The sequence below is a fragment of the Microtus oregoni genome, unplaced genomic scaffold (assembly GCF_018167655.1).
Source record: "Microtus oregoni isolate MIOR12 unplaced genomic scaffold, Mior012 000069F_ref0000032, whole genome shotgun sequence".
NCBI lineage: Eukaryota > Metazoa > Chordata > Mammalia > Rodentia > Cricetidae > Microtus > Microtus oregoni.
This window is the reverse complement of record NW_024543976.1, coordinates 3696757-3720154: the sequence shown is the minus strand read 5'-3', so window position 1 is coordinate 3720154 and position 23398 is coordinate 3696757. Positions and strand designations below refer to the sequence as shown.

The 23398-nt window shown below is 46.4% G+C and overlaps 1 pseudogene; it reads right to left on the bottom strand.

Annotated features, from left to right (window-relative positions):
* The window catches only part of LOC121440592, a 53090-nt pseudogene extending 31100 nt beyond the window's left edge, over positions 1-21990 (bottom strand).
* Positions 21991-23398: the final 1408 nt, after the last annotated feature.

Genomic DNA, 23398 nt, shown 5'->3' with positions numbered 1-23398 from the left:
ATGCGCAGTCGCATAAAGAGCCCGATACTCCTCATCGGCAGAGCTCCGCCCAGGAGAGCTGGTGCTGCTGGGAATATTTAGGAGCCCAGGCCCCTCGCCCTGGTGATGCAGTCTCTAATATGGCTAAATATGGAGCTAATATGAGACCAGGAGGGTCTTCTGGCCACTGGACTCTTGTAATTGTAATCAAAGTGTAGGCAATGGCTCAGTAGGAATAATTCTCCCTGCACCCTTCAGTTAAGTTTCAGGAGAGGGCTCATGTCTGTCAGTGACACAGGCAGGAGAATAGAGGACAGCTAAAACCAAGGAAGGCTCGTTCCTTAGATGACAGATATGCTCTGCCAGTTGACATGGGCCCCCACCTCTCACCCTACCTCCCGTTCCTAACGCTAGACTCCCTTCGGAAGGATTCCAGCCATACTATCAGTCATGGGAGCCCCCACTCTGTCTTCTCTAGCTGGAGAGTCATGGGTTCTGCCTTCCCAGAAAAGCACCTTTGCTCCAGTGGGGAAAATGCCTTTGGGCTGATAAAGACTTGCCGTGTCCAGTTATGGTAGGAATATTGCAAGGGGGTGAAGCTATTTTTTGCCACATGTCTATCTCTCCAGCAGGCACAGTGACATTGGTAGAGAGATCCAAATAGTCCCAGCCATAGAAGGTCACAGAGCTGAAGGCAAGTCTAGCTCTTCAAGAGCCACCCTGAAGAAAGAATTATTTTCAACACCAGTGGGTTTTTTTTTTTTTGGAGGGGGGGAGCAGTCTGGGGACTTTGAGCTGCCATCTCTTCTGTCTTGCACCAAACCCATCTCACTGCCTACAGACCTCTGGTGAACCACTTCACCCTTGTGCCCTGGTCTGGTGGCAAATGGTTATTTTTAGTCTATGATTCCCTAAGAATGCGGGTGGGCCCTTGTGGAGCAGGGTGAGGGAGGAGGGAGGAGGAAGAGAAACTTGAGGTCCCAGAGGGCCAGGAAGGACACAGGCCAGTTCAAGGGCAGTTTGAGCCCTGAGGTAGCCTGCTGCAGAGACAGGGCCAAGTTCTCTCCTTTTTCTGCCACCCCTAGCTTGGAGGTGTAGCAGTGTTCACAACCCTTCTTCTGTTCCTCTTTTTCTCGGAGGCTTCGGAGACCCGTGAAATTTCTGTTTCTCTTTTGAGCAACCCTTGTTATTTGGGCTTCTCCTACTGTGGGCACAGAGTAGGAGGACTCAAAGGACCTCTCCCTTCTGTCTGTCAAGAGACATGTCTAGCTTCATGCCTTTGGCCTGCCTGGCACCACAATGGAACACTAATATATATGAGCAGCCAGAAGGGTAGGTTTCATTGCCTCTTCCTATAGGCAAACAGCCCCAGTAGTGGAAAACCAGTAAGGGAAAGAGATTGAGAGTTAGAAGCCCTTACACAATCTTAAGTCATTGTCTCTAGCTCCCATCTCCTTTCTGAGAAGTTCTCTAGACTAGAGCCCCTCCGGGCCTTGTCTTGGCCTAAGTGATCCACAGGGGGTGCTTGCCTCTTACTCTTCACCTTCCTATTTTCTTGATCTTCTCCCCAGCATACCCAGGCCCTGCTCCACTGCCCGCAGAAGAACCCTGCGGTGCTGACTCAAGTCTTGGCTCCACTACACACAGCCATGTGACTCCTGGCAAAATGCCCTGCCCCCAGCCAGAGATTAGGAAAGGTCTCTGGAGTGTGGTGCTGAGGACTCCCAAGAGTATGTGTAAAATGGCTGGTGCGTAGTAGCTGCTTAATAAACGATGTTTTGTGTTGTTGTTTTTTTAACCCATTCAATAGCATTTCCTCTCACTGGCTGTCTGATCATTCTTCCTACTTGGCCTGCCAGGCTGCTTTAATATTTTATAAAGCACTTGCTCGTCCATTTGTGCATCTCCACGTGATGTCCTGAGGAAGGCACAGTCGCTGTATGCGATCATCATTCCCATTACACAGGTAAAGACACTCTTGATCCAGAGAGCATCTGTTCATCCTTAGGCTAATGAAGCAACCCGAGAGCTGCCCCAGCTGGCACTCCCAACAACCTGGCCAATAACAAGTCATCCGATACAACCCGTGCCCATCCCTCCCTGGGAAAAATGGGAACTCGTGCTGTGGGGCGTCCAAAGGAAAGTAAAATTCTACCATTTAGCCACTTTTGCTTGGTTTGGGATTTTCGTTTGTCTGCTATTTGAGACATGATCTCACTACGTAGCCCAGACTCTGTCTCCTGAGTGCTATGATTAAAGATGTGCACCACCAGGCCCAGCTTATTTACATTTATCTATCTATCTATCTATCTATCTATCTATCACCTGTCTATTTATCTATCTATCACCTGTCTATCTATCTATTATCTATCTATCTATCTATCTATCTATCTATCTATCACCTGTCTATCTATCATCTATCTATCTATCAATCACTTATCTATCTATCATCTATCAATCACCTATCTATCTATCATTTATCTATCGCCTGTCTATCTGTCTACCTATCTATCATCATCTCTCTGCTTAGCACTGATTTTTTCCTTCATTACTCTCCTCCTTCTTCACTGTCACGGGGGTCTCTCAGCTGAACTCAGAGCTCACCTATATGGACTAGCCTAGCCAGCCAGCTCACTCTAAGAAGCCCCTGCCTCTGCCCTCTGAACATACAATGCACAGGTGACCACCATGCTCACCCAATATTTCCTGGGTGCTGGGAATCTGAACTCAGTCCTTGTGCTTGCATAGCAAACTCTACCCATTCAGCCATCTTAACCAATTTTGTGGGCTTTAAAAAAAAAAAGGAAGAAGGCCACCAAACCCCTTCTTGGGCCTGCTCGTAACAGCTGAGCCATCTCTCCAATCCATTTTGGTTTCTGTTTGTTTGTTTGTCTTTCGATTTTTTGAGACATGATTTTACTCTGAGCCCAGGCTAGCCCAGGCTAGCCTCAGCCTCAGGATCCTTCTACCATAGTCTCTCGAATGCTGGGATTACAGATGGTCTGGACCACACTCAGCTTCATCTGTGTTTTTAATGACTAAAAGGGAATGCCTTCCTTTCTAAAAAGAGACCAGGGACTTCTGACAGGGAGATGGATGGATCTCATTCCCAGACCACCCCTTCATGTCCTTATTCCCTGGGACATTGATTCCTCCAGCCAAAAGCTGATTTTAACAAAGCGGTGATGTGTGCGTCCAACGCAGAGTGGAAGGTTGCTGCCAGTGTGAACGGCCTGGGGGAATATTCTGCTGCATTTGGGAAGACAAAGTGCAGTGAGCACAAACCTAAAGGAAGAGTAAAATGAGTGCAGTCCCTTTCTATCTAGATCAAAGGGTATTAACTTAGGGGCATAAAATGTATTATGTATAAATTGAGTTTTTCTACAAATTCACACCATCAGTATATTATGTTTCAAAGTATAATCCTTCAGACAATAATTATAATTTTGTGGTTGACTGTCAACTTGTTGGAGTTTTCCAAAGAAACAAATGGATACAGTGACGACACTTTAAGGAATCTCTTCTGCTCGCCTGTTGGAGAGAGTAGAGTCAGCCACACTTGACTTCGGTAAGGCCTCTGCTGTTCGGGGCACTTAGAGCCAAGAAGCAGATACCTAACACATCTTCAGAGGCAAGTCTGAGACCGTGAAGCGGGGAGCGCCCAGGCTCACTGATGACACTTGTCTTGTGGATTATCTCATTATAATAAGCATATACTTAATTGGTTAGTAACAGTCAACCATATTTTCCCTCTAAATAATTTACAGTGCTTCTTTATTCTTAGAACGGGGCTATTACAGAAAGGGAAGGCAAGATAAATAATTATTAAAGCTAAAGACAGGATCTCACACTGCCCAGGCTGGCCTCAAACTCATTAAGTAGTTGAGGATGACCTTGAACTTCTGATTTCCCACACACACACCTCTGCCTCCAAAGGGCTTGGATTGCCAGTGTGCGGGTTTCATGCACACTAGGTGAAAACTCTACTAATTGAGCTCGGACCAAAAGCGGGTTTTGTTTCTTTGAGACTGGGTCTCACTATGTAGCCCAGGCTGGCCTCAAACTCACGATCTTCTTGCCTCAGCCTAGAGCTGATCTTTATTGAGTACCTGCTATGGATATAGGAACACTGGTTTGTTTTTTTGAGACAGAGACTCGCTATATCACACTGGCTAGCCTGGAACTTGCTGTGGAAGCCAGGCTCATACTCAACTACCTCTGCCTCCTGAGACCTGGGATTAAAGGGATACACCATCACAGCCGGCAGAACAGTCTTCAGAACTTAATATGTATCAGTTCAGGTAATTCTTGGAACAGCCCCAGATCAAAAGTACCATGACTATTACCCCTATTCATGGGATTGAACTGACTTACCCAATGTCACATGGCTACCAAGTGGCAGACAAGATATGAACCCATCCTGAAAGCATCATCATGGGTAGTTCTGTGTGAGAACTAGGTGCCAGTCAACCCTAGCCATTTAGTCAACCTACTAATGAGACGGAACCTGGGCAATCTATCTCCCTTCATCCTCAGAGACCCATGGAACCACAGGAGCCCTCTTAATCCCGACCCTTCTGCCAAGGGACCATTTAGGTTGCTAATGGGAGTGTAGCAACTTTCCTTAAATATTGCTTTAGATTTTGATCTCAGGGCCATTTCAAACTCTTCGAGCTTTCATTTTGAAAGCATTTATTCTTTAATCCCTTGTATGGATTATGAGGTCAGAGGGGCAGGAAAAGGCCAATTTCCTCCCGATTCTACATTTTCAGTCGTGCACTAATGCATCTGTCTGGAGCCTCGTGAGGAAGCAGGAGAGTGGGATCCTGTCCCCTGCCTTTACTGTGAATTCCCCCTTCACCAGACACATCAAGCAGCACTTGCTACGGAAGGTGTTTGGACTGGACACTGAAAGCAACGCTCTGTCCTCTTAATTTAAGTGACCAGTAAACACAGACAGGCTAAACGAAGGTAACCGTCTAGTAGCTCTGAAGGAAACCTTCTAATTACAGTCTGGCAATAGGGCTACAGGGAGGAATACACACACACACACACACACACACACACACACACACACACACACACATGCACGCCCAGCCACACGCATGCACACACTGCCAACACTAAGATGGAAAGTTCCCAAGAGAAAGCCCCTATGGATGGGACACCATGTCCTCATGTTTGCAACAGTGGCAATCCCCGGCCCTGGAGCTGTTTCCCCTTGCTGAGAGAGGCCAGGATCCTCTGCCTCACTCACTGAGCTGACACTAGGGATACCAGGCCTTCCAAATTTTCCTGAGGTTCAATTTAAGATACCCCTTGAGAAGAACAAACCTGGCCTGGCAGTGGCTGTTTGGCTTAGTTTGAATTGTTTCATCTTTGGAGAATCTCTCCCTCCCCCCTTCCTCTTTTTTTCCCCTCCCCTCACTGTCCTCTGAGAATGACATTCAGAGTTGAGCACGCTAGCCAAATGATATTCTGAGCCATATTCTTAGGGTTCATTTCTCTTAAAAGATTATTGGAATAATAATAATAATAATAATAATAATGGTACTAACTTATTCCCACATCGTCAGCTCTGCTTCATGTCTGATCCATCAGGAGAGTCACCACAGAGCTACTTCCTCTTGTGATTTTGAAACAGGATGATCCCAAGAGCCACCACCCCTCACTGGCCTCCCTCTCAGGGTCCTTAAACCCCTTCCCAATCAAGGTACCCGTCACGCCCCACAAGGACACGCTCATACATCCCACAGGCCTCCAAACTCCATGCCCCTTGTTCTCCCAAAACAACCTGAATCACCTGTCTCCAACTACCTAAGGTAGTTCAGGTTTTAGACTTAGCCTTTGTTTATAAACAAACGTTAGTGTCACAGCCTTAATTGGAAATCTGGTTCCTCCGACTCTATGTAGAAGACAGCCATGAAAACAAATGCGCAGTGCTCTCCGCACCTGACGAGGCTTTCTCCCTGGGGCCTCCAGGGGCTGGGAAAGAGATGCTTTCTCTCTCTCTGTGAGCAAATGTTCTATCACCCAACATGCCTACCTGCTTACCTGGACTCCACCCCACAGAGGCCTTTTACTTACTCTTAGACAAACCCAAGGAGCCTCAGGCCCCTCCCAGAAAGGAGTCTCCCTCCACCACAGCCTCAGTCTTTAGTGCAGCTCACCAGACCTGGAGGCACACTTTCCATCCCCTTCTAGCTGCAAGTCCTGCCTCTGCCACGCATTAGCGTTCCCTAGCACAGCTGGAACTCCCTCCCTGGCTTCCCACATCTGTTCCTTCAGTGTCTGTAAACGCTCCCTGGGTGCTGAGACTACCCCAGCCCAGAGGCCTGGGTCTGGTCCCCTGTTCCCAGGACCCCGGCCTTTCTCCTGCTGAGCTTGCTCAGCACACCCCACTCACAACCTCTCCCACTTCCCCTCCACCTCTCCCAGACTGCTTGACTTGAAAATTCACGCTCCCCCAGCTCAAACCTCTGCATCTCACATCCCCCAGACATTCCTCCAACCCCCCCCACCCCCACCCCAGCTGAAACAGTCCTCTCATCTGGGAACCTCCCTGGTCTTCCTGGGATGCCTCCTCCTCTCAGGACCCTGTGATCTCGAATTTCGCTCACGCTATGTGGGAGGCACCCACTCTGTGGTCTACTGGAGTCTGTCAGAGGACACACATTCACCACATGGAGATGGTGAGTTCTCTGTGCCGATCAATCCCCACACCCACTTGTGACCCGCCCCGCCCTTCATCTTATCCTAACTTCGGCTAATTTATCTAGCTCATTCCCTCCAAGTCGTGAAGTCCTGGGTGAGCTCCCACCCTTCCCATGAAGCTACGCGAGATCACAAAACCTGCCTCTGTTGAATCTACTTATTTGTTCAATGAACACAGGGAGAGTGTCCACTGTACCTGAAGCAAGACAGAAAACAACTCTTAAAAGTCTAACTCATGGTAATGACTTCTGCCCACTAAGAGGAAAGGCATAATTCTTGTGGGTGGAACAGGAATCCCCATGGGCTTTCTTGTCTTAGGCTAAGAGACAGAGGGTTGAGATGACAATGGCTTTCCTCTGTTATGAACCTAAGAAGGCCTCTCTAGAGAAATTGTTTGGCTCGTTAGAAGTGTTAGCTATGCACATCACACAGTTAAATGTCTTTGCTGTGCATGCCACAAAGTGACCGAACATGCAAGGGTTAGGAGGGGTGGGAAAGGAGGATTCAGAAAAACAGCAAACAGTCGTAGGGGTGGCCCAGAGAGAGGGCTCTGAGGGTGGCAGACCAGGCCCCCAAACGCAGATGGAGATCTCTGAAAGGAAGTGGCTCAAAAGGGGTCAGACTGGTGGCTTGAAACCTCAGCTGAGGTCTGCCAGGGCTTAAGCTACAATCATTTGCCTTGATGACTGTACTGAGCTGTTAGAACGGCCACACTGAATTCCGTGGAGGGCAACAAGCAAAGCAAGGTCTGACGACCCTGGACTCACACAGACTCCGGAATCCCTGAGCCCCAGGCAAGACAAACAGGGAAAGGACCGAATTGCCTTTGAACTTGTAGGCGCCTTTGGAAGGCACTGAGCTTCTGCGGTAAGCAGGGCACATTCTGACCAATTCTTAATCGTCAAGGACGCAGGACGTTAGCTGACGCTCAAGGCACGGGGAACCTGCGCTGCACCCCTATCTTCCTGACTTATTGACTCTGTGTTCCTGACTACACTGCAGGTTCTCTGAGGCCAGGGACTGCGTCTTCTCACTGTTACCAATGACAGTGGGCTCACTGCTGAGGAGTTTCCCTAACACCCTCACCCCACCCCACCCCACCCCCACCCTGCTAGAACTCACTCTGTAGATCAGGCCAGCCTCAAAATTCACTGAAATCTGTCTGCCTCTGTCTCACAAGTGCTGGGATTAAAGGTGTATGCCACCACTGCCTGGCCTACAGGCCAACCTTATGGAAAAATTTTCTTGATTAAGATTCCCTCTTCCTAGCCAAGCGGTGGTAGCGCATGCCTTTAATCCCAGCACTCAGGAGGCAAAGGCAGGTGGATATCTGTGAGTTCGAAGCCAGCTTGGTCTACTGAGCAAGCTCCAGGACAGTCAGGGCTACACAGAGAGAAAAAAAAAAAAAAAAACAGTAACAAAAAACAAACTCCAATTCCTTCCCAAAAGGCCCCTAGCAACCTGCCTGTTTTAACAATCTTGACTACCCTTAAGTACTTCATGTAAGTGAAATTACATGGTTTTGTCTTTTTTGTGACTCATTTATTTTACTTACATAATGTCCTCTCGGGTGATAGCCAGCTTCCTTTTCAAGGCTGACTATTATTCCATCCCAAGTTATAAACCACACTTTGCTTCTTCTTTCGTCCACTTAGTTAACGTCTCCCTTTGAGCTACTGAGTGCGGTGCTGCCAGTGTATGACGATCTCTTAGGCTGCTGTGTAGTCTTTGCAGTAACTGTCCAGAAGGGGGGGGGTGCTGGAGTCGATGGACATTCTATTTGTAATCTTCGCAGGAAGTGCCATAAATTTTCCACAGGGGCTAAGATTTTTCGTATTTCTACCAGTTTCTCCACATCCTCACTGATATCTGGGTTTTGTTTTTTCACTTTTTCGGTTTCAATAACCACCCTGGAGTGTGAGGTAGCATTTTGTTGTTGGTTGTTTTTTAAGGTGGGAGAGTGGCATTGGGATAGGGGCTTGCTATGGAACTTAGGCCTGGAATTGAGCTCTTGCCTCTGCCTTGGGTTCTAAGATTACAGGCTGTGCCACCACAGCTAGCTTTGTAGTTTTGCTTTTCTTTTTTTCTTTCTTTCTTTTCTTTTCTTTCTTTTTCTTTTGGTTTTTCAAGACTTAGTTTCTCTGTGTAACAACCCTAGCTGTCCTGGAACTCTCTCTGTAGACCAGGCTGGCCTTCGAACTCACAGAGATTCACCTGTCTCTGCCTCCTGAGTGCTTAAAGGCATGCATTGCCACTGTAGTTTTATTCTTTTTTTACATCTGGATGGTTGATTTTCTTTTTTAAACAGGGTTTCTCTGTGTAACCACCCCAGTCAGGCTGTAGTTTTATTCTTATCTTTCTTTTTTTCTTTTCAGTTGAGTCTCAGTAAACAGCTGTGGCCTGGAGTTTACTATGTCGTTAGACTAAACTGACCTCAGACTTCTACCTTGCACCTGTCCTCCGCCTCTACTTCTTAGATGTTGGAACTGCAGTTGTAAGCCACAATGCCAGGCTTGTTACTTTATGCCTGGCTTGTTACTTTATCAATAGTGTCTTTGGTTTTTTATTTTGTTTTGTTTTGTTTTTTTGAGCAGTTTTGGTTTGATTTTTGAGGCAAAGTTAAAGTTTATTTTTAAAAGATGTTAGTATAGATTTAATCGCATCTGTTGAGAAGAGTCTTTTGGTGCGCGAAATTTTTAAATTTCATTAAGTCCAACCTGTTGGGTTTTGTTGTTGTTGTTTTGTTTTGTTTTGTTTGTTGCCTGCGCCTTTAGTATCATAGCCAAGATACTAAGCTTGATTTACAAATAACAAACTAATTTCGATACAAACTGATTTTGGTCAGCTAAGAGAAGGATGTGCCTTAATGGTTCAGATGCACCCCCTCTTCCCAGTACTCAGACACAGACACACATGGAGCCCCAGCTACACACAGATCTACTGGCACACACAAAGACGGGAACACAGACACTCAGAGACATACAAGAGACACAAGCACACACAACACGTGGACACATCCCACAGGCATGCAAATGATCAACCCAAGCCTCCAAGCGCCCACCCTGAGTGCTAGCCAAGTTCACTAGCCATGTGCCCTTTCGGGACAACTTTGGGCCAAAGCCCTTGACTGACTGACTCAGCTTCTGCTTCCCTCTGCGCCTTCCAGTCAACAGCTCAAGGGGCCACAGAGCAATCTTTATGGCTGTCATATTGGCTGAATTGCAGTACAAATAAGACCGTTTCTAAATAATTCCCAAACCGCTCAGATATGAAGGCTATCATGGGCCAAGACTGGCATCGACTGGGGAGCCCAGCGAGGAAAGATTGCCAGAGGCCTTTGCTACTGCCTCTGTGGTTCTGCTGGTCTGAAACCAGCTCCAAGTCAAATACATGTGCAAAGAGGGCGCTCAGAATTCCTCCAGAGCACCAGCCCAGCAGCCTTGCTGCCTCCACCAGGCAGATAGGGAAGAAAGGCAAAGAGAAGCTAGGAGCCTCATGGGAACACCAACTAGAGTCAAGGATTAACCCCGACAGGCCAATCCCTAACTCCTGACTTCTTACAAACTCCAAAGTACTGAACCTCTGCCAAAGAGGGTTCTTATGAGATTCTAGAGGAAAACGATTCTGTAGGGTTCACTTCCATTCTAACCAGCGTGTGGGGCTCTGGGGTACACCAGCTGCCCATCACCTTCCTGCCTTAGGTTCATTTGCTTTTCAAAAAAAATTTAAATTGAGCTAGGCAGTGGTGGCACAGGTCTTTAATCCCAGCATTTAGGAGGCAGAGGCGGCAGATGGATCTCTGTGAGTTTGGGGCCAGCTTGATCTACAGAATGAGTTCTAGGACCACCAGAACTGTTACACAGAGAAGCCCTATCTCGAAATGCAAATCAAATCAAAACAATAAATTGATTTATTAGTGTGTGTGTGTGTGTGTGTGTGTGTGTGTGTGTGTGTAAGTCAACTTGTGCTTTCGGAGTTGTTGCTCTCCTTTCACTCTGGGATACCATAGATCTAACTCAGGTCATCACGCTTGCTGCCCTTACCCACTGAGCTATTTCGCCAGGCCCAACATTGTCTTTCTACTATTGTTGTTCGTTATTTGTTTTGTACCTTGGAAGTCTCAGGAAATAACATGAAACATTAACTCTGAACTGGGGTTGTAGTTCAGTGACAGAGTGCCTAGCATGGGTTCAGTCCCCAGAAACACACATACACACACACAGGAGTTGGCTCTTTATAAAATATGGCTCCTTGAAGATTTAGTTAACTTGTGCTGTGGTGGGATAAGAAAAGTCCAAGTTTGTGTTTGTTCTTAAGTCAAAAGAGAAATATGGCTCAGATGCTATAAGTGACACAGTCCATCCAATTCCTACACAGCAGGAAGAAAAAGCATAAAATTGTTCCAAGCAATTCAACAAAAAATAGTGTTAACAAAACCCACCTTTCTGATGTGGAAAAGTATTGGCATTGTAAGACCCTGAGGATGTAAGTCTGGGTGGGGGTAGAGTTCTACGATGAGGCAATTACCTGAGCACACACACGAAATGCAGGCCCTCCTGCTAGAGACGATCAGAAGCCCCTGCAAAGTCTCACCCCATCCCATCCACCTGCCAATCTTCTGCTTTTACCCCCTACCATCCTGCCCAATTGGGATGGACAGCAGTGTGCCGTCTAGTGGTCATAAAAAACCACCGCGGGTAACTGCACCTAACCTGCTCCAGGCTTTTAGGTTTTCATACCTTTCTTTTTTCTCTTTCCTTCTTTTTCTGAGACAGGGTCTCACTATGCAGGCAGTTCTGGCCTGCACACACACACACACACACACACACACACATGCACACACACACACACACGCACACGCACACACACACACTGCAAATAAATAAATAAATAAATGTAATTTTTATAAGAGCTTTGATTTTTCTTTTGTCTTTATTTTATTTTATTGTTTTGTTATTTTGAGACATAATTTCTCTGTGTAACAGCACCAGCTGTCCTGGAACTAGCTCTCGTAGACCAAGTTGACCTCGAACTCACAGAGATCCGCCAGCCTCTGCCTCCCGAGTGCTGGGATTAAAGGCGTGCACCACCACCACCTGAGTAGTTTTCATTTTTAACGCTGTGAGAGCCATTCCTTCTCAAAACAAAAATTAATACTTTGGTTTTCCTAGGGAAACCATGATCTACCTTGTTAGTAGTATTCAGGCATCTGTACTGGCCTGCCCTTGGGGTTTTGATAGACTATGCCCTCAGCTGTAGCCACTAGAGCGCCTCCTGTGCACAGTCACTATGTTCCCTTTTAAAAGGACCCTGCCTACCTCTCTCTCTCTTTCTCTGCCCCCCCCCCCCCCCCGCCGCCTCTCTCTTCTCTTCTGCTGCTCCTTTCCCCAGAGGCTGGTATTTTCCCTTTCCCTCTTTTTACGTTCCCTTTCCCCTAATAAAAACCCCTCCACGTGAACTCTATTGCATGGCATCTTCTCTCGCTTTTTCTAAAAGTCAGCGTATCTAGTCTCCGGTTCCTGGTTTCATTAACAGTGTGAGTGATGGGTTCCATCTCATGGATCCGGCCTTAAATCCCATCAAAACGGTTGGTTACTCCCATAATTTGTGCCACGGTTACACCAGTGAGTGCATCAGAGCAGGCAGGTTGCTGTTGTAGCTCACAACATCCACAGTCGGGTGAGGTTGATGGTACTTTTCTCCTAAGGTGGTGTGTGCACAACACCTCCCAGCACTATGAATGCAAGTCAGTAGGGACGAAGCTTCCAGCTGAGTCCTAGGTGGATTTCTCCATATTCCACACATAAGGATATGGTATCTTTGGCAATAGGACCTTATCATCATGTTACAGAGGGCAACCAGTTTCTTTGACCTCTAACGTGTAGGTGAGGGCGCTCTATGGTATTCCTTTGGCCAACAACTCAAAACTATTTAATTCATTCCTGGTACTGAGGGTTTGTTTGGTAGCATATGATGTCTAGCTGGGGTACTGTCCCCCATTATGTGGTGACTTCATTTAAACTCCTTTTATATATGTACATATTTTAGGAAGTGTCTGCATTAGTAGGCTTCTATTTGGCTTTTTGAAAGGCCTTTAGTGATATTTGTCCCTCCCCATAGTTCCTCCTTTACCCTACCTTCCCATTCCCCCTCCATTTAATCCTCCTTTTCTACTTTCCTCTTTATTGCTTTATACACTATATTCTATTTCCCTTTCCTTGGAGGATTCCCTCCTCCTCCCTGGTCCCTCGCTGTCTAATGTCTTTGAGTAGTCTAGATCATACATATACATCTAAAACTTAAAAGTTAATGTCCATCTATCTATACATGAAAGCATGTGGGGCGTAGGCATGGCCCAATGAGTAAGTGCACTTGCTGTTCTTGCAGAGGACCCAGGTTCAATTCCCAGCACCCCATGGTGGCTTACAATCATCAATACCTCCATTTCCCAGAGATCCTATTCTTCATCTGATCTCCGTGGACATGAAGCATGTATGTGGTGTATATACATATATGCAGACGAAATACACACACAGAAAATAAGATACATAAATAATAATTTTTTTTTAAAAAAAAAGAAACATGCAGTGTTTCTTTCAAGGCCTGAGTTTCCTCACTCTGGGCGATTGTTTCTAGCTCTATCCATTTACCTGTTAATTTCATAATTTCATTCTTACCAGCTGAATGATATCCCATTGTGTAAGTGCACCCCATTTTCAGTGCTCATTCGCAGTTGGTGGACATCCGGGTGTCTTTCCAGTTTCTGGCTGTTCTGAATAGAGAGCAGTGAACACGGTTGGGTAAAGTGTCTCTGTAGTAGGATGCAGAGTTCACTGGGTATGTGCCCAACGGTGATATTGGGGGAATCCTGTTGTAAATTGATTTTCAGCTTTTTGAGGCCAAGGGCCTGAGACGAGAAAGATCATGAGTTCTGGGGAAAATCTGCTACTGCTGTTCTGCTAGATGAACGCAGCAACCAAATGACTCCTAGCGACATAGCGCTACACCCACAGACCAGTCCCTCCCTCAGCCCTCATCAGGGAAGCTTCCTCTTCAGTGAACGACAATGAACAGGGAGTGAAGGACTTTGGAGCACTCAGCCCTAAATGGGGTGTCCTTATCAAAGCCCTCCCCTTGAGGCTTGGGGATGTATATGGAAGAGAAGGTGGACAGATTGTAAGATTCAGACAGGGTGGATGCACACAGGAGCGCGCAGAGACTGTGTCATGGGCTCAAGGCCTGCGAGAGCTCACATCAGAAAATCCCCACACAAAGAAGGGGAAATGGGCACGGAGCCCTATCCCTAGCCAGGAAGTTGTTTGACATTTGTGCCTACTGGGAGAGGGAAAGCCGGTTCTCTTCAGTGAAGGTATATCAACCACTTCTGGGCAGGCCCCATGCCCAGGAGTACCCCATACCCAGGAGTAGCTGAACAACAAACACAAAACAAATCCCACGTTGTTTGTGTGTGTGTGTGTTTTTAAAAGACCAAAAGAACATGGAACTGGTTAGGCAGGAGGATCTGGGATGAGTTAGGGAAGAGGAGAGTGTATAATCAAAATATATTGTACAAAATTATTTAAATTTTTTTTAAATTGCTAGGAAGTAGTGTTGTGCTCCTTTAATCCCAGCACTCAGGAGGCAAAGGCAGGCAGATCTCTGAGTGTGAGGCCAGCCTGGTCTACAAAGTGAGTTCCAGGATAGCTAAGGCTACAAAAAGAAACCCTGTCTTGAAAAAAAAAAAAAAAAAAAAAACAAGCAAAAACAAAAAATGAAAGTGAGAGAGAAAAAAATGAAGTGATCTTACAAAATCTGAATCTCTCTCAGACCCTGGCTTACAGACCTTACCTCTTAGAGTTCACAAGCCACCCCTGAAGTGGAACGAAGTTTTTAAACCTGTTTTCCCATCACGTCAGGGACATGTCATTCATGTCTTGTGCTGCAGCCATTCTTCAGCCAGGGCAGAACTCCAGCTCTAGCAAGGAAAAGTCAGGATAAACCAAAGTCTTTCTTAGGGCCAATGTCCCTGATGAAGAGACACTGGCTCCTGGGGACTCCTGCCTCAGTGTCCCCTGAGGCATTCGTTTAACCAAGAGGCTTCTCAGACCTACTAAGGCCTGACCCCATGTTTGGCAAGGGAAGGTTCTGGGATGGGCCCTTGTGCTCAAGTGATCCAGGAACCTATTCAGGCCAAAAGCACAGTTTCAGGGGTTGGAGCGAGTCTCTGGGGGTCAGTGCCCTCTTATGGTCTTCTTTGTTCTGGTGTGACTTGGCTGTTTGATGTCAGTCTTCCTAAGCTATTGCTTCCCATTGCTTCAAGATGAGAATAATAACCATAAAACCTCCAGAAGGGGTTATCGAGACCAAAGGAGATTATCCGTGAGTGTGTTTGGCACAGTCTCTTACACAGGAAATGTTCAATAAAGGCTAAAGGCCAAAATCGGCATCCAACTGTATTTCAATCACGAAGGGTGACGAGTGTGTGTGTTTGTGTGTGTATTATATGTGTGTGTGAGAGAGAGACGGCAGGCCTGAAGAATCAAGGATTAGAATTCAGAGGGATGGGTCAGACACTTCACGTAAGGGGGAATGAGCAGGCTAGAGAAGCTTCCAGACAGGTAACAGCCCAGGAAAAGCCACAGAAGATGTAAGTGCAAAGTACAGAGGGTAAGAAACAAGCCTCCGTGTAGTCAGAGTTCAGAGCCAAGCAGCAGCCATTACTTTTACTAGTGCTAACCAGCCTAAGCAAAGAGAGTGTCTTGTGTTCCTTCCACTGAAGGGGCTAGAACTCCGTCAGGACTTCAGGCACAACAGAACTGGTTTAAACAGGACCATCGAGATCTGGTCTCTCCCTCCCAGAGCCTCTTGCGCCTACAGCAGCTATATTCCAAGACTAGATTGCTATGCACAGGAGCAAAACCTCCTACAACCACACCAGGCCCCTCTAGTGAGAACACTAGCAAAAGTCCTGGGGCTGCCATTCATGGACACACGTGCCTGCCTCTGAACCAATCACAGTGGACCAGGGGAATGGAATAATCTGATTGGCCTAATTTTGTATCCAGGATTGGCTCAGTTCCATCCATGCTGCTTGAACTGAGGAAGAATTCAGAGAGGTGGTGGTGCCCGCCTTTAGTCCCGGCACTCGGGAGGCAGAAGTAGGTGGATCTCTGAGTTCTAGGCCAGCCTGAACTACAGAGTGAATTCCAGGACAGTCAGGGTTTCTCTGGGGGGGGGGGGCAATAATAATTCTAGTAGTAATAAATAATTCAGGGCACCCAACTATATTTCAGTCACAAAGGGCAATGAGTGCGTATATGTGTATGTGGTGGGGGGCAGGTCTGGAGGATTTCAGGGTAAAAAGGATGTAAGCAAACAGAAGAGATATCCTCAATCATACATATATAGCACCGGACTTGATGGCTTTAATACCAGCACTTGGATGACAGGCAGGTCTCTGTGAGTTTAAGATCATCCTGGTCTATATGGTGAGTTCCAGGCCAGCCGGAGCTACATAGTAAGACCTTGTCTCAAAACAAATAAAAACATACATACCAATATGTATACATACATGTCTGAATATGGACACATACAGAGATATATAGCTGTGTTGACATTTTCTATTGTTGCTGGGTTTTAAGGCTGACGTCATGTAACCTAAACTATCTTTGAATGCACCATCTAGCAAGCCTAACCTTGAACTGCTGATCATTCTGCTTTCTGCTTCGAAATGCTGGGAGTACTTTACTACGCCCACATTCATCTTGTGTTGACTTCTTTTAATTGGTCCCAAAGGGTGCAGAGCAAGCTAGCTCTCTTCAGCCTCTGCCTCTAGGAACTCAAGCCCCTGCCAGCCCCGTTCACTGGACAAAAAGGCTTCAGTGTTTCATAGTAGTTACTGGTCCTCAAGCCCCTGCCAGCCCCGTTCACTGGACAAAAAGGCTTCAGTGTTTCATAGTAGTTACTGGTCCAGGACTCAACAAACCTTGTCTATAGTGGGCCTAGTTGTGAGTCTTCTAGGCTTTGCAGACTCATGGTCTCTGGCATGATCAAGTCTATCAGTAAGAGAACAGCTGTTGACAACATATAATAAAAAAGTATAACTATATGTCAATAAAACTTTACTCGTAGACACGAATCTAATTTTGAATACTAGGGATTGAGGCTAGGGCCATGTGCCCGTTAGGCAAAAGTTCTACTACCAAGCTGAATCTCCCAGAGGAATGCTTTTGATTGTTTATCAACTACTGAAAACTCTAAATATCATCCTTATCAATGGCTGGACCATGACAAGCAACAGGCTGCACTTGACGTGGGAGCTGTGCTTTGTTAATGTCTAGTCTACGCATTAAACACAAACGAGCTAATATGATGTGCAGACACTCGCATGACTCAGTGTTTTCCTGTGTGTGACACGAGGAAACCATTGTGCCCTTGCTTTTCCTGCTGTGTGATATGTTGTGGAGATGGTGTGATACCCATTCCCACAGACCCCCTCCCTTCAGTCTCTGGCAGTCCAATTCACCATAATTTCCTTACATCAACACTGATGGAAGAGCATTAAGGCTATTGTCTTTTGCCATTGTAGAATGTGTCATTGTAAAACTCTGCATTTATTTGGGTCTTTTCTGAGACATAGAAACACACCATATCACTTACCTAGTTAGGTATAAAACTCAGGGTAAGTGCGTTTACAGATCTGGACCTTATCTACCAAATTCCATACCCCGCAGATATTGCCCGCTCCCATCCTTCTCGCTCTAGTCCACCATGGCTCTGCTTTCTGTGTCTGTTGTTTGGGGCACTCATATTGAGGGAATCATGCCAAGGATTTTGTGAGTGGCTTCTTTCACTTAGGAGGGTTGTCAAGATTTCTGTGTTCCATGTGTCAACTTTTCATTTCTTTTTAAGCTGAATGAATGAACAGGATTCCACTTTGTGGCTGTGCAATTATTTTATTTATTCGCTCAACCATTTATGGACATTCAGGTTGTTTCCTACCTTGGATTATTATAGCAATATTCCTATGAATATTTATGCATGAGTTTGTGTTCCTATTTGTGCTTGTTATATCTCTTGGAGTGGAATTAGTAGGTTGTATGGTGATTATTTTTATAATTTATAATTCTATTTTGTTTTGTTTGAAATAAGGTCTCATGTAGCCTACTTTTTTTTTGTTTTGTTTTTGTTTTTTTTGTTGTTTTTTGTTTTTCGAGACAGGGTTTCTCTGTGGTTTTGGAGCCTGTCCTGGAACTAGCTCTTGTAGACCAGGCTGGTCTCGAATCATGTAGCCTACTTATGCTGGCTTCCAGCTCAGTAGATGGATGGCCTTGAACTCCTGGCTTTCCTGCCTCCACCTCGTCAGTGTTGGGATTTCACCAATTACATGCCACGTATGTGGTAATTCTGTGCTTAGCTGTTTGAAGGACTTCCGGGCTGCTTTCCTAAGCAGCTTCACTATTCCACCTTCTCATTTAAAATACAAAAGCTTCTGGTTTCTGTCTACCACCAACACTGTCCTCATCCTCATCTGTCTTTTCTTTCTATATAACCATCATGGTGGATACTAAGTTTCTCACTGTGTGTGTGTGGAGGGGGGTGATAACCAAATATAATCTGAGATCTGTTTTTTTTTTTTTCACTTGTAGCCCTTGGGAAGTTTTCTGAGTCATTACACACATCTCCTGGTGGCTGGCTGCTGGCTGTCCCCAACCCGTACAAACACCACCAGCACACCAATGAGTAGTCTTGTTTTGCCTCTTGTACACAGGAGAAGCATTTTGATTTCTTTTAAATTTTTGATTACATTTATTCACTTATGTAATTATATACTTGCCTACATGTGTGCAGATCAGAGGACAGCGTGCAGGAGTCAGCTCTCTTTCCACTGTGGGGGCCCCAGAGATCAAACTCCCGTCTTCAGACTTGGAAGCAAATACCTTTACCCACTAAGCCCTCTCGCTGGTCCAGGGGAAGCATTTTTTGAACATAGTTTTTGGAGTTGCTAGATTAAGAGGACTGGAGAGATGGCTTGATGGTTAAGAGCATTGGCTGCTCTTCCAAAGGACCTGGGTTTGATTCCCAGCAACCCACAATAAATCTGTAACTCCAGTTCTGGGGCACTGACACCCTCTTCTGGCCTCTGTGGGCACCAGGCACACACACTGTGCATGGCTATACATGTAGGCAAAACACCCTGACAGACAAAATAATAAAGTAAATTTTAAAAGAAGTACATTTGTCAGTTAATTTTGAAGATACTAAAATACACTCTGAATCAGCTGTACAGACCCGTAGTCCTGCAGCAGTCGGTGAGTATGCCAACCCAGCACAGCAGCCCTTCCACGGGTGCCCCAAACTTCCCATTTCACTAACCAGTGTAAGGTGTGAACAGGATCGTGCTTCCACGTGTGGCCCCCTCCTTGGGGGCCACTCCGTCACCTGTGTCTTCCTTGCTCACTAGCACCAAGCCCGACTGGAGGGAACAGATCAAAGTTGGTGAAATCAATACAATTGGCTTCTGCAACCTCCATGATGGAGATGCAGAATTCTAGAATCCTCTCAGTCCTCTGAGGTTAATGTGAATGTTAGACCTTCTGTAGAAGCTGTATTATTTCCTAAGGCTTGAAAACAACTCAGGGATCCCAAGGACTTATTCTTCAGCAACCAGCATGACTGGAATAGGCGCAGGGGCTGGAGCACGGGGATATAAGGTGTGATGAGCAGGCCTTAGGATCCCAGAAGACAAGTTATTCCTCTAGGACCTCCCCCATGACATCATTGCGCAGCTGAAAAAGAAGTTGGGAGATTATTAGTGTGATTCCATTATATGGAATGAGAGACTGAGGACCTAGCACCTAGGTAACTTACTGCAAGTGCCAAGACTAAGTGATGACCTGGTCCTGATTTAGGTCGGTGCTCCTTCCACACACCGGTGACGTCAGAGGATTTGCCTGCAAACTTCTCCCCAAGCTCTTCCACCCCTGCTAGAAATGAGACCTTTCACAGAAGGTCACATGAGAAAGGAATAAAAGCCTAAATGTGTGTGTGTGTGTATGTGTATGTATGTGCGCACACACACTTTTATTTTATGTGTGTTAAGTGTATTTTGCTTGCATGTATGCATTGTATCACATGCATGTAAAGATCTCATTTTTAGCCCAGATAGCACTGAATTGAACTCCCTGCTCAGCATCCCAGGTCTACTTTACCATTCGACCCCCAGTGTTTCCCTCTTTGAATTTTCTCTTCCTTCCTTCCTGGTTCTGTTTCCACTTAATCGTCCCCTAGTTACCCGCCTGTTTACCATGACCTACCTACCCAGTTATAGTCCTTTTTAATATTACCAACCTCACACTTTGTATATCTCCTAACTCATATTTATGTCTATTTATTACACATGTCACAGAGTTGTGTCTGATTTAAATGAGATGAATACAAAACCAACTTTGGAACCATGTCTATATCTCCCCCCCCCCCCCCGGTTTTCCCTGTCTTGGGTAAACCAACACCTAAGGGTGTACAGATTAATTTGTTGCAAGAAATTCTAGGTTCAAAATCCACGGTCACTGGCCTACCATACCCCCAGCTTCACACTTCATTTGGCTTGGTGTGAGTGGCATCTCCTAAGTCATTCTTCCCAGGTCACTCTTGGCAGAGGGCCTGCCCACATTCTTCTTCATCAGCGTGTTAGGAATTGAGGAGGACAAGATTCGCTTTCAGTGGGACTTCTAGGGGATCACCTGGGAGAAATTCAGATTTGTTTGTTTGTTTGTTTTGGTTTTTCAAAACAGGGTTTTTCTGTAGCTTTGGGACCTGTCCTGGAACTAGTTCTTGTAGACCAGGCTGGCTTCGAACTCACAGAGATCCACCTGCCTCTGTCTCCAAGTGCTGGGATTAAAAGAGTTCATCACCACCTCCCAGCTGAAATAGCTGAAATTCCAATTATTTAATTAAGTGTATCAAGTGTGTGTGTGTGTGTGTGTGAGAGAGAGAGAGAGAGAGAGAGAGAGAGAGAGAGAGAGAGAGAGAGACCAGCAGGACAAGGCATTGAATCCCCAATATTTGAATTACAGGCAGCTGTGAGTTACCCAACACAGATGCAAAGAACCAAACTGGGATCCTCCAGAAGAGCAACAAGGGTTCTTAACAACTGAGCCATTGCTTCTGGGCCTGGAATAATTTTTCTAAATGGACCTCCCTCCTCCTTATCCTGAAAGAATCGATTGCAAGTTTTGTACGACAGTGTACACCTATAATACTGGTACTCAGGGGGTTGAGGTAGAAGAATCTCAAGTTCAAGGCCAGTCCGGGCTATGTAGCAAGATTTTGTCTAAACACTCAGCTTGTTTGGGTCAGGGTCCTGGCATCATGAGTACTCCCCAGTGAAGGACCGTGGTCTGGATAACAGCGGTTCTGCAGAACGTTTCAGCTTCAGTGGGAATTTGGACTCTCACTGGGCTGGGCTTATGTGTTTACACTGCTCAAGGACACACTTGGGAAACTTCTGCTGAGCATGAAGGGACTTCAGTCTCCCCCCACCTCCACCCCCCCCCCCCATCACAGTCTCCACCTCTGGCAACAATTCTAGCCATTACCTTTGAAACTTCCCTGTAAGCCAACTCCAGGGGCAGAAGAGGGCTTGCCGCCAGAATCCACCCTGTGTATTCTCTGAGTGCGTGAGGTCTGCTGACTGCCATTGGGGAAACATGACCAAGGATGAAGCAAGAAGAGATCTGAGTCCTCCTGGCTCCCTTTATCCCTGGCACCCAGCCACTTGGAAGGCAAAACTTCTCAGCGTCCTGAGCCAATACCCACCTCCACTTTTGTCCGAGCCCATTTTGGATGGGTATGTGCCATGTGCAGCCAATGGATAGATCCCAGATGACCGTGTGGGATCTATTGTGCCTCCTGGACCGCAGACTGTGACTCCAGCTCACTCCCTGGATGTTTCTTTCATTAGGCCCAAGGTTGAGCAGTAGATCCCTGGAGGTCACTTTGTCCCATCCCCTCCTTGTGTGAGTAGGACATTGGGGGCCCTGGGACCAAGGACTTGCCCTGAGTCACACGTACAAAGTCAACTAAGGTATCAGACCCTTGGTTGTGTCAATAACTACACCCAAACCGGTGGGTGATAAGAGGCAACAGGCAGCGCCAGAGGGCCAGCCAAGGTTCCTCAAGGACACGGAGCAGGCCACTTGGCGGCCCTCATTGCCTTTCTCTCACCGTCTCAGATTCTCTGGCTGTATCGGCAACTGGAATGAAACCTGTGGCAATGATAAGCAACACGCCAACCATGATGTCCCCCCAGGAACCTACCAACCCAGCTGTTACTGCCAACATGTAGGAAGCGCATTACATTAGCCTTGTCTTTTGTTTTGTTTTGACTGTGGAATTTTATGTAGGGCAAGGTATGTGTTTCATCTTGGATACCTAAACTGTCTTCCTGGGGAAAGATAGAAGCAAGTACTGGAAGGAAGAGAAGGGCTAGGACTTCTCCCCTGGGAGACTGTCAGACACAGTCTTGATACACCCTCCAGAAACTAAGGGACAGTAGAAGACCAGGGGAAGCTTCCAACAATGGTGACAGACTGGAAGATAAGGCTTGGTCAGCAAACTGAAGGACGTAGGGAAGCAGGGAAAACAGCCATGGTCTGCAGCCTTAAGTCAGGGTGATTTATACAGCTCTCCAGAAGGGCTGCCACCACAAAGTCACTGGCTGGAAACCATTCCCTTCTCACTGCCAGACTCAAAGCTCTGGGAAAGAGCATTTGAGAGTACATGTTACCAACTGACTACCAAGAGGTGTAAGAATAGCATCAGACCCTTGTGACTACAACTGAAGGAAGTCAGTGTGTAGTACAGGAACCAGAATGACCCATTCTAACGTAGTGGGGAGCAGTCATTTCCCTCCATGGAATGGGGTATCTTTGGGAGGAGGAAGGCAAGTGTAAGAACCAAATCAAAAGCTCTGACCCTGCAGCCCAGAAAAGGTCAGAGCTGGGGGACTGCTTCTTCCAGGTACAGTTTGCCACTGACCCTGGAGTTTGTCTTGACCTTGCTTCCTTTGCATGCTACTGGGAAGTCTGGGGAGGCACAGACTTGGTTTTGAGTGCATGTGAAGAGCTGTAACATTCAATGTTCTGGTCTGTGTGGCCACAAAGTGAGCACAGCTACATGGGAGAGCTTTATTCTTTTTCATAAAACACGCTGAGAAACAAATGCAAGATAGCTGAGTACACCATGTTGACCAATAAAGCACTAGGCTCCATCCCCAGTCTCTCTCTCTCTGTCTGTCTCTCTTTCTGTCTCTCTGTCTCTCTGTCTCTGTCTCTCTCTCTCTCTCTCTCTCTCTCACACACACACACTATCCTTAGGGTATAGGGACTTCATCTAGGCTGGGCCCCCAGGTGTTAGTGACTATTTCCAGGCTCCTGCCACCAAACAACCAAGCTATGTCTTTTCAGCATGGCCCTCATGTGTCAGAGCCCAGAGCTGCAGCCCCAAAGATCAGTTTATTTTCCTCTGGATATGGAAACTGAACTGCACAATCACCCCAGAGTTGCCCTGGGGGAGGGATCCCAAGTTGGAAAAAGAATTCAAAGGAGTGGTGGGAGAGAGCTTAAGTCATGCAACTTAAGCCTTAAAGATTTGTGTGACATAGCATCCTTGGTGAAAAAGGCCCGTCAGCATCCATCCCTTGGGT